This window comes from Phacochoerus africanus, chromosome 7, assembly GCF_016906955.1.
Source record: "Phacochoerus africanus isolate WHEZ1 chromosome 7, ROS_Pafr_v1, whole genome shotgun sequence".
Classification (NCBI taxonomy): Eukaryota; Metazoa; Chordata; class Mammalia; order Artiodactyla; family Suidae; genus Phacochoerus; species Phacochoerus africanus.
The window spans coordinates 69,913,292-69,930,698 of NC_062550.1; positions in this window are offsets into that span (position 1 = coordinate 69,913,292).

Sequence of the window (17,407 nt, forward strand, 5' to 3'; positions counted from 1 at the left end):
TGGATCAAGGCCCACCTTCTCCGGAAACCTGCAAGACCAGGGTTCAGGCTCACCACTGGGAGAGTTCAGGGACAAGCTGGACCCAGTGACTTTGGTCCTGTGGTTCAGGGCTGGGCAGTTGTCTGTTACCTTGGGAGGGTGCTCCTCTCAAGCCTGTAGCAGGATCAAGTCACTAAGTCCACACACGAAACCGCCAAGAGGCAGGCACGTCCTGGTCAAAGCCCAGGAACTCCTGTCTCGCGCTCACACGTGCATGTCTGCTCCTCCTCTGCCTTCATCCTCCCTAAACTTTCTAATTTCCATTACCCTCTGAAGCTTCCCACCACGCCTATGGAAAAACACAGAGAAAGCATCTTTCATTCTGGGTTTCCATGTCGATCAAAAGATTTGCCCAGGACACAGAAATCATCACAGAGCATGTGTTTCCAGCAAGTTGGGGCGAGAAGGGAGGAGGGCGGGTTCTGGTGCCTGGACGTGGCGAGGCTGCTCAAGAGTGAATTACTTTCCCTCCACTGCTCCATGTACTCCCCACACGGGGCACCTCCAGGTTCTTTTATGCAAAGGGAAGCCCTGAAAAGTGCAAAGACACTTCCGCTGTGACCTCTGTGCCACCTGGAGAGGGCGTGGCGGTGCAGCGTGGCCTGGGGAATGCCAGCAACCCAGCCATGAGACCTTGGGCCAGTCATTTCACCCACTCTGGTCTGTGCTTCTCCTTTGACTGAAAGCAGTTAATCTTAATTATCCCCCTTGCCTCCTGGGGAACTCATGGGGATCGAGTGAAATAAAATTTAGAAACTTCTTTGAGAAGTTGAAAGTGACCCTTAAGAGGGATGCTTGCTATTCTGAGTTTCAGGGAATGAGAAATAGGATCCAGCAACAGGCCACCCCGCCCCCTCCTGCCAGGACTTGCCAAGCCTCTGTAGTGGCAGGGACGTGCCCTGCCAGAAGCCGTGGGAGGAAAGGGGGTCCCAAAGCCAGCAGTAGTTGGAACAGCAGTGGTGGCAGCGAAACCATCCGCCTCCCTCCCTGCCCAGCCAGCTCCAAACCCCAGGAAAGTCAGATTTTCTGTGGAAACTTAAGCCGCGCCTGCTGGACCAGACTGGGCTGGGGGTGGGGCTGCACTCTGCCAAATGGTGGGCTTGGAGGGGGGGCGACAGCTGGAGGGTAGGGAGCGCGGGGTGGGGCCGTGGGTCAGAGTCCTGCTCTGCCAGCCCTGCCAGGCCCGGGTACTGCTGCCTGCTCTCAGCATAGGCAAAGTGGGGGACTCTGAGCAGGGGCAGGTGGGGCTCGGGGAGCCTGTGTGTGGGATGCTGGAGAGGTGCGGGGCCTCTCCAGGTGCACACTGTCCCCCGGGACCAGAAGGGGGATGGGGTCCAGCCTGACTGTCCTGGCTGCATCTTCCTCAAGTGAAGGATGCTTCTGGCTTGGCTAGAATCCCATGGAAGATCGTGGACTCACCTGCTGCTCCCGGTGTACAAGGACCCCAACACCCATGCCCCACTCCCACAACCCCCACCCTCACTCCCCCTCAGAGTCCACCTTCTGAGGGTACCACTGGAGAAGACCTTCTAGTTTCTAGCAGTGCTCTCTCTCTCTCCTCCATTCTCCACTCTCCATGCACCTGCCCCCCCGCCAAGCAGGAACCTCACAGTGTCCCAGGAACATGGGTCCTGGTGCAGGTTGGTGACGTGGAGTGGACAGAAACATCTGCCTGGGGTGTGACCACTGCCACTGAGGACTCTGGGAGGTCACAGTCAGCCCTCTGGACAGTTTTACCCTCCTAGACACTGGGTGGTGGTTTTTAGAACCTGGACGCTGACATCAACTACCCTCTCAAAAAAGGGCCTACGTCCCCTTCTGCAGGATACAGCATCTCAAGACATTTAAATAGCACATAACATGGCTTTTAAAACCAAAATGTTCAGGAGTTCCCGTCGTGGCGCAGTGGTTAACGAATCCGACTAGGAACCCTGAGGTTGCGGGTTCGGTCCCTGCCCTTGCTCAGTGGGTTAAGGATCTAGCATTGCCGTGAGCTGTGGTGTGGGTCACAGACATGGCTCGGATCCCGCGTCGCTGTGGCTGTGGTGTAGGCCGATGGCTACAGCTCCCATTCGACCCCTAGCCTGGGACCCTCCATGTGCCGCAGGAGCGGCCCTAGAAAATGCAAAAAGACAATAAATAAATAAATAAATAAATAAATAAATAAAAACCCAAATGTTCAGTAATGTCTACCTAGGGCCATGGGACCAATGTCATTGGCTTCACTGGCCCCAGGAGTCCCTAATACTTGTTTCGACCCTTCTGCTAGTCATTTGCACCCCAGCCCCATTCCTGCCCGGGGTCTTGGGGGCAAGCTTTGCTTCTCTGGGCCTCAGGTTATTCATCCTGGAAAGGAGAGGGATGGGCCAGTTTTCCGCCCACAAGGAAACCTCAGCAAGGACAAGAGTATGAATGCCATGTATTTCCTTTGATACACACACACACACACACATCTAGTTGGTAGAGTCTGCACCCTCCATCTCTATTCTCATCACTCACCTCATTTAAATTTCATAAACTGTGGATGTTGTCTCCGAGTTCACAGACTCTCCTGACCAGCTCCTTTCGTGGGCATCCGCCGCCTCCCCTGCTCTTAGGGGTTCAGCCCCTCGGGACGTTTTCCTGAAGGATTCCTATTTCCACGCGGCTCTGAGGCCTGCACCTGCGCAGCCCCAAATCTCACAGCTTCCAGTCAAAGCCCTGGCAGTTGGGAGAGCTCGGGGGACATGGGCACAGGTTACCAAGCAGTGCCACCTGCTGAGTGACAGGTATTCCTTATTGTGTCTTTTTCACAGATGAGGAACCTAAGGCTCCGAGAGGTAAAGGCTTTTGCTCATACAGCTGGTCAGGGATGGGGCCGTGAGTGGAACCCAAGCCTCGCTGGCTCTGGAGCCGTCTCCGTGTCTGCCACCACTTGCTGTGCTCGTGTAGTTACTCACACACCTTGGAGGTGCTAGGTGGAAAGCTTCTGGCTTGTCACAGGATGTTCCTTCTGGCTAGTATGATACTCACATGTCTGCCCAGGAAACTCCTATTCATGCTGCACAGTCTTGCTCTAGCATCTTCCCCTCTGTGACATCTCCCCAGACCTCCTCCAAGGGCTTGAGGTGACATTGCCCCTTCCAGCCGTCTGTTGCGACATCCATCTTTTCATCATGGAGCCACCTGTCTGCCTCCTCTCAGCATCTGTGAGCATTTGAGGGCAGGGACCAGGTTTTGCCTGTCATCATACTAATCCCAGTCAGCACGTGAGCTAACGTGGACTGGACAGTCTTCTGGGTGCTCAGGGCTTTACCTGGACTGTCTTCACGGAACCTCCCCCCAACTCAGAAGATGTCATTTTTTCCCCTTTTACAGATGAGGATGGTGAGCCTGGGGGGAGATAGCAGCTGCCCGATTTTTGTTTTGTTTTGTTTTGTTTTTGTCTTGTTAGGGCCGCACACACTGCATATGGAAAGTCCTGGGTTAGGGGGTTGAACTTGAGCTGCAGCTGCCGGTGTACACCACAGCCACAGCAACGCCAGATCTGAGCCACATCTGTGACCTATACCAACAGCTCATGCAACGCCAGATCCCTAACCCCCTGAGCAAGACCAGGGATTGAACCCAAGTCCTCATGGATACTAGCTGGGTTCATTACCGCTGAGCCATGATGGGAATTCCTTCAGCTGCCCAATCTTAATCATTTCAATGTATGGTTGCAGCAGTGCCAGGAGATTTGTCCTGAAGCTGCGTTCCACTCTGCCTTGTTTTTACTTTTCACGTTGTGTGTTTGGGGGTGCCTTTGGCAATTACGAGGACTGGAGCCCTCCCTCGGTGCCACTTCTAGAGGGACTTAGTCATTTGCCCGAGGCATGTGGCTGGAAAGTAGCAGAGTCCGGATTTGAACCCTGGATGGGGGTTCAAATGCAGCCTAATGGCTGTTGGGAGGCCATTAGTCTGAAGCCACTAGGTCATGAAGCAATAGTGTGGAGTTTACAAGAAGAAACACACAGGACTTGATTTCTTCGAGCTTATAGGTTAATAGGGGAAACAAGTCATTAAAATGTACCGAATGACACCAAAAGGACACACCCAGCAGGTGCAGAAAAATAGCAGCTGGGCAGGAATCTGTGTGTGGAGCCGAGTTGCTGGGGGGTGAGGGGAACTGGGGGAGCACCTTGGTTTCTGGGTAAAAGGGCACATGACTCAAAGTTTTTATGAGGAGGAGCAGACGGGCTGTCAGGTTAAGCTGCCCCTACCTACCCAGTGGGTTATGTCTTCCTCATATGTAGGTTGGGGCTTGGAGTCCATGGTCTCAAGACTCCTTCCAGCCTCGCCACTTTATAACTCCGGTTTGGTCTTCAGAGCAGAGAACACACATAGCAATGGGCCCTCTTCAATTCCTGTGACTTTTATTTTTTTTTCTTTTTAGGGCCGTACCCGCAGCATATGGAAGTTCGGGGGCCAGGGGTCGAATCAGAGCTGCAGCTGCCAGCCTACACCACAGCCACAGCTATGGCAACACTCGATCCACGCCACATCTGTGACCTCCACCACATCTTGTGGCAATGCCAGATCCTTAACCCACTGAGAGAGGCCAGGGATCAAACCCACATCCTCATGGACCCTGTGTTGGGCTCTTAACCCACTGTGCCACCAGAGGAAATCCCAGTTCCTGTGATTTTTAAAGAGATTTCTCGAGACCAGCCGTTCAAACATTTCCACGTGGATCATCTGTTCTGAGACTTATTCGAGGCAGGAACCAGCTTCCCCCCATTCCTGTCCTGTCCATGAGATGCATAGATTTTAATATTCAAAAGATTCAGGAAAGTCAGCTGCAGGACCAAAAAAAAAAAAAAAGGAATTATCCAGGTCTCCACAGCCACATAGAATAAATTTGGGGTTCTTCGTGATTTTGTATTACTGGGGCCAATTGTTACCATAGCGCCAGTGCCCCGGGCTTTGATAGGTGGGCGATAGAGGGAAAGCTGGTATGTTCCTCAGGCAAGTGAGCTGGCCCTTCTCGGGGAAGCGGGGAGAGCTGAACCCCAGGCTGCTTCCTTGCTCTTGCCTGGATGCTTCCCAGAAACTAGCCCATCCCACCCCCCTTCAAAGAAAAGAGGAAAACGAATTTGATGATTCTGGTTCCAAGCCCAAGGGTCATGGCTGCATCAGGGTGAAGGTTAGCAGCCCTTAGGAGTTAGGGGAGCAGCAGCTGCCTGGGAAAACCCATGGAGCTGCCAGGCGCCTTCCATCGGAGGATCCCAGCGGCATGTGGGCAAAGAGGCCCAGAGGAGATGCGGGAGGGGGTGGCCTAGAGGATGCTGGGAAAGGGCTGCTGATGGGAGTTGGCTGTGCTGAGCTCCAGGGTCCCTGACTTTCTGGGGGCTGCTGGCTGCTTCTCTGGAGACCTTGCAAGGAGGGAAGAGGTAGACAGGTGGGAGGTGGTGTCCCCAACACTGACAGGACAGCGACCCTAACAAGAATCCTCACAGTCTGCTGCGGGAAGCAGAGACCTTTCCACAAAGGAAACACTTTTAAACATTCCTTTGACAAATCATGTATTTGTGCCACGTAGCCATGGCTTACAAAGATGCTAACTTGCTATGCTTTATTCTGGATTAAAATAAAATTTCGAGCCGGAGCTTTGGAGCCCATCTTTATGAGGGTGTTGAAGGAGATTCCAGAAATGGGACACTTGAGCTTGCCCATAGCCTCTTCCTCAGGCTGTCACTCCCGCCCAGATCCTTCTTTCTAGTGGCCCGGAAAGCAGAGCAATGGGAGATGGGAGGAGGTGGGAGTGAGAAGAGGGGACGAGTGGGTTCAGGGCCAGCCCCAGACTCACTCCCTCCCCTGCTCTGGGTCCACTGAACCTCCTGGGAACCCATAGCTCTTTCCCCTTGCCCATTCGGCCATCTAGGTGACCTTTCCCAAGGACGCAGCCAGCTGGTTTCTCCTAGTGGGAGCTCCAAGCCGACTCCTCCTCCTGGGTCTAATCCTCCCGCCAGGGCTCAAGTGTATTCATAGCATCCGTACTTGACCTCTTGGTCCCCAAGCTCCCACATCACCTCCGGCACACAGCTATGGCCTCACCTAGCTCAAGGGTGAGATGGTCCATTTGGGATGATGTGATTTGACATGTGGACAAAAAGGGGTGCTCTGCCCTTCCAACACAGAGAGGAGTCTGCTGGGCGAGCTGGCCCTTCTGTCCCCGACCCTCAGCACAAGATAAACAGTGACTTTCTCCTGGTTCCTTGTGGAGATGGGAACCAGCTCCCCCCCATCTCTGTTCAGGTCCCAGCATCCTTGCTCCCTGCAGCTCAGAGTCTCCTGCTGGACACAGATGCAGAGAAAACCAGATGTGACCCTGGGGAATAAATGGGGCCACGGGGATGCAGAGGATGCTTAGGCTTCATCACCTCCCAGCAGGTGGGCAGGGAATCAGGAGGCGCCAGCCGCATCATTCCTGTGCCCCAGGTACATCCATGCCAGGCCCTCTGGTGGCTCACCTGGGCTGAAGAGCAAGCACGAGGGGCCAGTGGAGACAGCTGTAGCCACAGGGCCACTGCTCATGGCTGGTCAGCTGTGACCTGGCTGAGCCCCGGCTCCAGGCAGCCTCCTGTGGAAGGGAAGGCGCACACGAGGACTAGCAGTATCACTCAAACCCATCACACTAAGCCCGTCCATGGTGCCCAGAGGATAAAAGTCAAAGCCTTCAAGATGGAATTAGTGTCCTCTGTCATTTTTATGGATCCCCCTGCCCCCGCATAACTCCAATGCTTCCACACTCTTACTGTAACCCTTATTCTAATCACCCACCTCCCTAAATATTCACGGTTCAGTCATATTTAATATTAACCAGCCAATCCTCACACTAGGCATTTCTTGTCCCCAGGCCTTGGCAGAAAAAAAAAAAGCAGCCAAACTGAGGTCCAGGAGGAATCTGTAACTTGGTGCCACGAAAAGAACAGCAGGGCCCATGGCTCAGGCTACCCAGGCCCCTGTGGGTGAAGGAGGTGTGTTTGAATGGACAAATCATTTGGCACATATATTGCACACCAGGCCCTGAATTGGATGTGGAAATGCAGAAGGAACAGACCCAGTCTCATCCTCAGTGATGCTCTAGGCCAGACAGATAAAGAAGTTGTTTCAGGAATTCCTCTCGTGGCTCGGTGGGTTAAAGACCCAATATAGTGTCTGTGAGGAGGTGGGTTTGATCCCTGGTCTGGCTCAGTGGGTTAAGGATCTGGTGTTGCCGTGAGCTGTGGTGTAGGTCTCAGATGTGGCTGGGATCCTGCATTGCTGTGGCTGTGGTAGAGGCTGACAGCTGTAGCTCCAATTTGACCCCCTGGCCTGGGAACTTCCATATGCTGCAGATGCAGCCCTAAAAAGAAAAAAAAAAAAAGTCATTTCAGTATCATTACCATGTGTCCTTATGTTCCTTCCACCCACAACTACTCGAGACTTTGTCCTGTGCCTGTTTCTACATCCAGACCTAGGTGGTGACTAGGGTGCTGGGTGACCCAGCACAACTCCGTGGGCTCGTTTCCCTTCAGAGGCAGAAGACCCCAGGAGCCCTGCTTCCCAGCCTCCTTCAATCCACAGGCATCCTCCCTGCCCCGTCACATAAGACTCGGGAATCAGAATTTGACCAGAAACTCTCAGTAAGGGGCGTGCAGCATATTCAGTGAGTCCATTCTGCATATACGCCAGAAAAGCCCTGGATTCCACCACCACCTCCACCCCCCCGTAGCTCTTATCTCCTGGCCTGTCCTGAAAAGGGGGGTCTTGCTGGGATTTTTCTCCAAGATCGTGGCCGCCCTCCAGATCCATGGCCAGGCTCCCAAGGGTCAAGGAAAACCCCACTCTTTAACAGAGAGCCAGGACACACAAGTTCAGCAGAAAGACAGAGACTCGGAACTCAAAATAAATAAATAAATAAATAAACCACAGACGGCTCTTGGAGAAGGAGAGTACCCCAGACCCAGGGCACAAGCCCACCACCCACCTCCCTGACTCAGCCCAGCTCTGTGCTGCCTCCCAGCCCATGCTCCTGTCACAAGCTGAATTCCACCTCACCGCCAGCGCCTCCACCTCTGCTCCCTGCCCAGTCCTGGGGGCTGCACAAGGGCTGGACGGGCCAGACGCTGCTCTCCATCATTCCTGTCTTTCCCGATCAAACCCAGGAAGCTTTCTGGACTGATCCTTGCTCACTTCAGCCATTTCTCAGCCTCTGCTCGGTACTCACACTCTAGGGCCTCCCTTCCCTGGGTGTCCCCTCTCGGGACCTCATTCCTGAGCTAAGCGACGAGTGAGAGGACTAAGACGCTGTGCGCCTGAAACTAACACAACCTTCTAACTCAACTGTACTCCAAAAATTTTTATTTTTAAAAATTGCCATTACAAAGTGGGGCTTTAAAATAATCATGTATCAGAGTTCCCGCTGTGGCTCACCGAGTTAAGAACCTGACTAGTAACCATGAGGATGTGAGTTTGATCCCTGGCCTCAATCAGTGGGTTAAGGATCTATTGTTGCTGCAAGCTTTGGTGTAGGTTAAAGACGTGGCTCGGATACAGTGCTGCGGCGGCTGTGGTGTAGGCTGGCAGCTTCAGCTCTGATTTGACCCCTGGCCTGGGAACTTTCCTAGGCCTCAGATGCAGCCATTTAAAAAAAAAAAAAAAAAACCTGGAGTTCCCATCGTGGTTCAGTGGTTAACAAACCCAACTAGGAACCACAAGGTTGCAGGTTCAATCCCTGGCCTTGCTCAGTGAGTTAAGGATCCAGCGTTGCCGTGAGCTGTGATGTGGGTTGCAGGCGCAGCTCAGCTCCCGAGTCGCTGTGGCTGTGGTGTAGGCCGGCGGCTACAGCTCCGATTCGACCCCTAGCCTGGGAACCTCCATATGCCACGGGCACGGCCCTAGAAAAGACAAAAAGACCAAAAAAAAAAAAAATCATGTGTCAGTATTAGTTCATCAGTTGCAACAGACCTACCATAGTGATGGAAGATGTTAACAATTTGGGAATAAATGGGAACTCTAGGAACTATCTTCACAAATTCTCTGTAGTTTCTAAACTTTTCTAAAATAAAAGAGCTTATCTGAAAATACCATCCTTTTCCTAGTCTTGATTTTGTGTATGTAAAGTGATGTACACATCCTTTTTATCAAAGTACAGCATGGTGGGTTCAGCCGCAGGACAGCGGGATGCAGATTAGATGGAGGCGTCCAGAGGCAGGTGGCCCAGGTTGGCCTGAGGTCTCTGCTCCCCCAGGCAGTCCAGGACCCTGGCTCCACCTCGCCTGTTGCCTTGCCTTTGTTCCATCTCATCCTTCTCCACAGGGTCCAAGGTGTCTTGCTACCAAGTCTGTGCTCCGGGGGGCAGCCTGGTGGAAGTGGGGAGAAGGGGCAGTTTCTAGAATTTACACCCCACATCCCCTCCAGTTCCACTGGCCAGAACTTAATCTCCATGGCTAAACCTAGCTTCTCAGGCAAGCAAAATATGGTCTTCATCTTGGATGGCTATGTGTCCAGCTAAAATTTAGGGGGTTCATGGCGTTCCCATTGTGGGTCAGCGAAAACAAACTTGACTAGTATCCATGAGGACGCAGGTTCGATCGCCAGCCTCGCTCAGTGGGTTAAGCAACCAGTGTTGCCACAAGCTGTGATGAGGGCTGCAGACGAGGCTTGGATCTCACGTTGCTGTGGCTGTGGTGTAGGCTGGCAGCTGCAGCTCTGATTCGACCCCTAGCCTGGGACTTCCATATGCTGCAAGCATGGCCCTAAAAACAACAACAGCAACAACAACAAAATAATAAATGAAATAAAATAAATAAAATAAAATTTAGGGGTTTCAGTACCATAGATGAATGGAAAATGGATAAGAAGAGGCCATTCTTTGTCACAATTAACGATTTCATGTGCTGTCTGACTTGGAAGGGTAGACATGTTTATATTGAGGCACTGCTCGATTTTAAAAACTGATCAGGGCGCACACTCAAAAGAGTTAACGCCACCAGTTTCAGATGCTAGCAAGGCCACCCGGCTGCATCTCCGACCCTGGCTTCTTGGACCCTGACCAGCGGCTCGCCTCCAAGGTCCAGTCAGGTCTGGTGAACAGGGATGGTTTCTAGGGGTTGGTTCTAGACCCCGAAGCCGCCTGTCCTTCGGGTCAGTTTCCCAGCCACCCTGTGTGTCAGGAGCTGATGGGACCTGCTCCTCTCGGAGGATCTTTGTTTCAGTCTGGGAGGCCGAGGGGGTGAGGAAGGACAAGGACAGCGTCTGACAGAGGTGGGCAGACGGAGAAAGAAACAACGCAGATAAAGAAGGAGGACGATAAAGAGAAGGAGCGCGGCTAGACATTGGGCCTGGAGCCCGGGAGGGAAGGCTGCCGAGCAGGAGAGAGGCCAGGCCGGGGGCGAGGCCGGTGGAGTGAGGTGGCCCGAAAGGAAGTGGACATTTATCTGGGGGCTGGTGAGGTCACTTACCCTCTGGAGGTGGGGAGGACTAGCGGTGCACATCCTACTCGGCCAAGGTCATTCTGCCTTGAGGTCATCTGAGAAGGGAAGAGGGCGGGGGTGGGTCATTGTTGCATCCGCTGGACGCACCCCCTGCTCACACATGGGACAGACTGTGTGCAGGTCTGGTGTTTACTTGTGAATTACCAGTGAATTTCCTTCTGGATCTATGTTCCTGTTTCCCAGGAGCCCCCCCCCCCAAAGGCCCCCCAAATATGGGCCTCCCTCTGCTGAGCTTAGGAAAACAGAGGTTCAAGCCAAGGGCAATGGGAGCACTGAATGCCAGAAAGAATTTCCACTTGGGGGCAATGGGGAGGACTTCCTGGAGGAGGTGACAGTCTTGAAGGACAAGAAGAGACCCTAACAAGCAGAGAGGCAATGGGAAAGAGGGATCCCACCATTGAAGGGACCCTGTGATCAAAGGCAGGGAGCACACAGGATTCTCAGCACCATCCAAGGGCTGAGGAGGAAGGAAGGAAGGAGGAGAGAGGAGGGAACGGGAGGAGGCTCTGGCAACTCCCTGCTCTGGTAACAAGAAAGCAACAAAGTGACTACAGCTGATAAACTCAGCTCTGTTTCATGTTCTGTCTACGGAAGATAGGTCTGGACCAGGTGTCAGGGCTCCCCTTCGGACAATAGGGGGCATTCTGTAAAGACTCTGCCCCAGAGGCCCTGGGCATGTGGCTCTTGCTTCTGTGCTTCTTTCTCACCCTGAGGGTCAGAGCTGCCCGAGTCCTGGGCACTGGGGTCGTCCTGGCCGCCAAGGGGTAGCCGTCAAACAAGCCATCAGTCACAAAAGTAGTCAGTCAGTCAATCCACAGACAGAGATCCCCCCCCGCCCCCACCTCCCCACCACCTTCTGCCGCTGCTGTCGTGGATCTGTACACGTCTCATCCTCACTCCGCTGTGTTTTTTTCCTGCCTCTCCCCCTTGTAGGATGTAGGTGCTTGTAATTATCCCCTGCCCCTCATGGTGCTCCTCCTCTGTCCCTGAACTCTCACTCCTTTCCCTCCTCAACCACTGACCTCTCCTTCGCTTTGTCCCCTCCTGCGCATTCCACTGTATTGTCACCTCTGTCATGTAGCTGGTTGTATAGCAGGTGTCTTGGTTGAAATAGTACAGTAAAGAACAGAGACCTTGATTGAATGGGGTTACATAGAAGGACGTTTCTCATCACAGAGGGAGGAGTCCTGGGCTCATTTCTGGAGTTGGATAATTCGATGGCTCGCTATCATCAGAGACCCAGATTCCTCCACTTTTCCACTCTTGAGCACGTTGATTTTTGCCCTTAGGCTTTTTGCCTCATGGTCACAAAATGGCTGCAGCAGTAAAGAGATTTTTTTTTTTTTTTTTAACCACAAACTGGCTAAAGAAAGAGATGTGCTGGGAATCAGGGTCTTGCCGCCGAGGGCATTCTTCAGGACCTCAGCGGGGACTCACCTCTTGTCCTCTGAAGGCTTTCTGTCCCTGCACCCGGTTGGCCTCTGGGGGCTGAGGCGGGGGCAGAGACAGAGTCAGCAGGGCCGGGGGAGGCCGAGCGGGGAGACCTAGAAGGGGCAGCCTGGAGAAAATTCCAGCCCTTGTCTTTTCTGAAGTTGCAGCGATTGGACTCTCTGACCGGACTTGGTGGCGTTCAGATCCAGGCCGCGCCTTTCTCAGAAACAGGGCTTCTGGAGAGGGTTGCTGTGGGGGCTTCAACCTGGGGGGTGGGGAGGGACCCCCAAAGGTCTCCTAAGAAGAACAGAGCTGAGGGCCTCCTGCTGCTATATCCGCTGTATCTGCCACCGCTCATCACCTGGGGTGCGTTTACCCCCAACCCTCTTTGTCTTGGGGACGGGCAGACCACCAGCGAGTCTTCATATCCCCAGAGGACCCTCAAAATTGCTGGTAACCACTCTTTCCCCCACCCTTTGCCGTGCTCTTCTTTCTTTCTTTATTTTTTTGGCTGCCCCAGGGCCTATGGAGTTCCCGGGCCAGGGATCAGATGCGAGCCACTGTGGTGACTGACCTACACCGCAGCTGTGGCAACACTGGGTCCTTACCGCACTTCAGCTGGGGGATCGAACCTTCAGACCCAGTGCCCCAGAGACGCGGCTGATCCCCTTGCACCACAGCTAGAACTCTCAGGTATCCGCTCTTGCCGTCATTTTCAAGTTCTCACCTTTAAGAGGATCTCTGACCTCCACTGAACTTTTCCACTTTGGATGGCACAGCTCACCCCCACGGATTAGAACAAGGAAAGACGTTTGGCACAGAGGTGACCGGAAGTGAGTAGCACCTGAGGACAAGGACTTGGTGTGTTTTGTTCAATGTCGTATTCCTAGGACCTGGTGCATCCTAGGCCTGGTTATTTTTTTATTTTATTTTTTGTCTTTTAGGCCCACACTCGTGGCATATGGAGATTTCCAGGTTAGGGCTCGAATCAGGGCTGTGGTCGCTGGCCTACGCCACAGCCACAGCAGTGCGGGATCTGAGCCGCGTCTTTGACCTACACCAGAGCTCACAGCAACACCAGATCCTTAACCCACTGAGCAAGGCCAGGGATCGAACCCACATCCTCATGGATGCTAGTTGGGTTTGTTAACTGCTAAGCCATGACAGGAAGTCCATGGTTATATTTTTAAGTGAGAGAGGGAATTCATTAACCTAAACCCTCAGCAGGTAGGGATGGTACAAATTAATTTTTCCCTAGGTACATCCTAGTCAGATTGTGAATTACTGAGAACTTGCCCTCAAATCCAGCTTAGTCCCTGAAAGCTTCACCCCCTTTCTGTTCTCCTCCTGCTTCTCCTGAGATCCTTGTCTTATTTGCAGAGTTGCAGAGGCCAACTTTCATGTTTTTGCCTTGTGCTGTGGTGTAAATAGCACTGGGTGAAAGTCAGAAATCCTGAGTTCTGGTTTTGGCTTGGTATCCAGTTTGCTGTGTGGGCTCAGGCAAGTCACTTTACCTCTCTGGGCCTTCAGCTAGGATGTTCTCCAAAGTTCCCATGCATTCTAATCTTCCAAGAATTATCCCAAAGGAGGGATTTGCTATTAATCATTCGCTTGTCATCATGAATTTAACCCCAAATGCCTTCCAGGTGCCTTTAAAACTATATTTCTGACAGCAGAGTATAAGCATCCCATTTCGAGTAAAAAGAGATTCCCCTCAGAGTTCTCACTGTGGCACAGTGGAGACGAATCCGACTAGGAACCCATGAGGTTGAGGGTTCGATCCCTGGTCTCGTTCAGTGGGTTAAGGCTCTGGCATTGCCGTGAGCTGTGGTGTAGGTCACAGACGCAGCTCGGATCCCGTGTGGCTGTGGTTGTGGAGCAGGCTGGCCGCTGTAGCTCCGATTTGACCCTTACCCTGGGAACCTCCATATGCTGCGGGTGTAGCCGTAAAAAGACATTTACCTCTAAAATCAGGAACAAGAAAGAGATATCTGTTTTCACCATTTCTACTTAACAAGGTACTGGAAGTTCTGGCCAGAGCAGCTAGGCAAGAAGAAGAAATAAAAGATACCTATATTAGAAAGGCAGAAGAAAAATGATTTTGGCTTGCAGATAACATATTATATGTCACAAACCCTAAACATTCCACAACAAATTGTTAAGGCAAACAAATTTAGCAAACTTGCAGGATACAAAATCAACAGACAAAAGTCAATTGTGTTTTTATGCATTGGACAATCTGAAGAAGAGATTAAGGAAACCATTCCATTTGCCATAGCATCAAAAAAAATAGAATACTAAGGAAGGGATTTGATCAAGGAGGGTGAAAGGCTTCCATATGAAAACCTACAAAACATTGCTGAAAGAAATCAAGAAAGACATGAATAAATGGAAAGACATGCATGTTCATAGATTGGAAGTCTTAATATTGTTAAGATTACAATTCTACTCAAATGATCTAGAGATTCCATGCAATTCCTTTCAAAATCCCAATGACCTTTTTTTTTTTTGTAGAAATGGAAAAAAAAAATCCTAAAATCATACAGAAAAACATCCTAAAATCATACCGAATCTCAAGGGACCCTGAATAGCTAAAACAATCTTGAAAAAGAAGAACAAAGTTGAAGGATTTTTCACTTCCTGGTTTCACAACTTACTACAAGGCCATGGTAATCAAAACAGTGTGGTATTGGCATAAAGACAGACTTAAAGACCAATGGAGCAGACAGAGAGACCAGAAATTAGCCTTCAAATGTATGGTCAAATGATTTTTGACAAAGAAGCCAAGACCACCCAGTGGGGAAAAGAACAGTCTTTTCAACAAATGATGCTGGAAAAACAGGACATCCACGTGCAAAGAGTGAAGTTCGAACCTTACCTGGCACCATATTTAAACAAATTAACTCAAGTGGATCACAGACCTAAGTGTAGGAGTGAAAACTGACACAACAGCCAAAGAGTGGAAACAACTTACATCTACATCAAGAGAGAATGGATAGGAGTTCCCGTTGTGGCGCAGTGGTTAATGAATCCGACTAGGAACCATGAGGTTGCGGGTTCGGTCCCTGCCCTTGCTCAGTGGGTTAACAATCCGGCATTGCCGTGAGCTGTAGTGTAGGTTGCAGACTCGGCTCGGATCCCGAGTTGCTGTGGCTCTGGCGTAGGCTGGCGGCTACAGCTCCGATTCGACCCCTAGCCTGGGAACCTCCATATGCCGCGGGAGTGGCCCAAGAAATAGCAACAACAACAACAACAAAAGACAAAAAAAAAAGAGAATGGATAAATAATGTGTATGATGGCCATACCATGGGCTATGATTCAGTCATAAAAAGAATGAAGTTTCGACACAAGCTACAACATGGATGGACTTTGCAGGCATCAAGCTGAAGTAAGATAGAACAGAGGGAAAAGGGCAGATGGTGTGTGGTTTCACCTATAGGAGCTACCAAATTGGAGCTGCAGCTGCCGGCCTCCGCCACAGCCACAGCAACGTGAGATCCTAGTGGCTTCTGTGACCTCTGCTGCAGCTTGCAGCAACGCTGGATCCTTACACCACTGAGAGAGGCCAGGGATCGGCTTGCATCCTCATGGAGACTATGTGGGGTTCCCACCGTGCTGAACCACAATGGGAACTCCCATTCTTTATTTGTTAATTTATTATGTGCATTTATTGTTGAGTGGGTAGAGTTGCTGTTTGGGGTAGTGACATGGTTTTGGAACTAGGTAGTGGGTGACGGTTGCCCAACACTGTGAATATAATTAATGCCACTGAACTATACATTTAAAAATAACTGAGGAGTTCCCTGGTGGCTTAGCGGTTAAGGATTTGGCATCATCACTGCTGTGGCTTGAGTTCAATCCCCAGTCTGGGTATTTCTGTGTGCCGCAGGTGCAGCCCAAACAAAATAGTTAAAATAGATGCTTCATCACAGTGGAGAAATATTCGGGGTGTGTGTTGGGGGAGAGAGAGAGAGAGAGAGGCTCAGTTATCAGTGATGAATGGCTGGCAGGCCCCTGACTCAGTGCCAATTCTTCCTTTCTCCAAGCTTGCCTGGGGCAGCCTCTACCCTCAGATGATCGAACACATGCTCTCTGGTCAGACCTACGGGCAGTAGGGAAGAAGGAGGGAGAAAGAAAGATCTCAGCCGACGTCTGACTCTGGCTGGCCCCTGCTCAGAGAAGGGTCTGTGCTTAGGATATAGGAACCCCTAAGGGGTGGAGTTTTGTCTTTCAACCCCGGGAAGTTAATCCTTCAGCTTCTGGGATTGCCCACTTAGCCGTCTCTGCTCCTTCCACAAAGCAGCTGTGAAATGAGGGGCTCAGACCAGACTTAAAGCAGCCCCATACATTTTCAGGTCCATCCCATCCCTGATAGCCCCTCTGTCCAGGCATCGCTCAGTGAATCCACACCCCCTGGTCTTTGCCTTCATGTCCAAAAAAATATGGAGTGAGCATCCATTCCCCTACCATGGGGAGCCCAGAGCCCTCCCAGGATTTCCCAGGAGGCTGCTTGGAGATTTATTTATATTCTCACGGTCATACTTGCTCTCTGATTCTTACTCTTGTGAAATTCTTGATCCCCACTTACTCTTTGCTCCCCACCCCCTACATGCCCTGGGCTGGGGCAGCTGTTCCTCCTCATCCCTCTCTTGTCTAACCTTCAGACTACAGCCCACTCTCCTTCCCCCAAAGCAACATTAACACAAACTATTGCTCTTAACAAACTTGCCCAAGGGTCAGGAGAAGCTGGCTGGGTGGCGTGGGGCAGGGAAACACTAGGTACTGAAGGCCAGACACCACTGTTTCTAGAAACTTCTTAGCCCTCCCCTAGAAGGATTTTTTTTTTTTTTTTTTTTTTTGCTGGCCGTTCCATCCAGGTAGCTGCAGATCCCTTCTCTGACGACCCTTGCATCCACCTCCTCCCTTCCTGGGTCCCCACCCTGTGTAACCTCAAAATATCCGTTCATCAGCTCACAAAGCCATTTTGCTCTTAAACTCGACATCGCACCAAGCCCTGAAAGCCCTCTTTGCACATCTAAGAATTCTTTTTAGGGGTTTCTTCAAACCCCAGAGGTTCCATCACTGGATGCATGAAGAACCAAGAGAAACGCTGCAATTGGAGTGCTTTTAATTTGAGCTGGATCGACTGTTAGGCAGCAGGACCCAGAGGCTGCAGTGTTCTCCGGTCTCATCACACTTGTTTCCCTGGGTTTTCTTTTTTTCTTTTGATTTTTTTGTCTTTTTATGGCCACACCCAAGCCGAGGCACATGGAAGTTCCCAGGCTAGGGGTCAAATTGGAGCTACATTTGCAGGTCTACACCACAGCCGTGGCAACACTAGATCTGAGCAGCATCTGGGACCTATGCCAAAGCTTGAGGCAAAGCCAGATCCTTAACCCACTGAGTGAGGTGGGGATTGAATCTGCGTCCTCATGGAT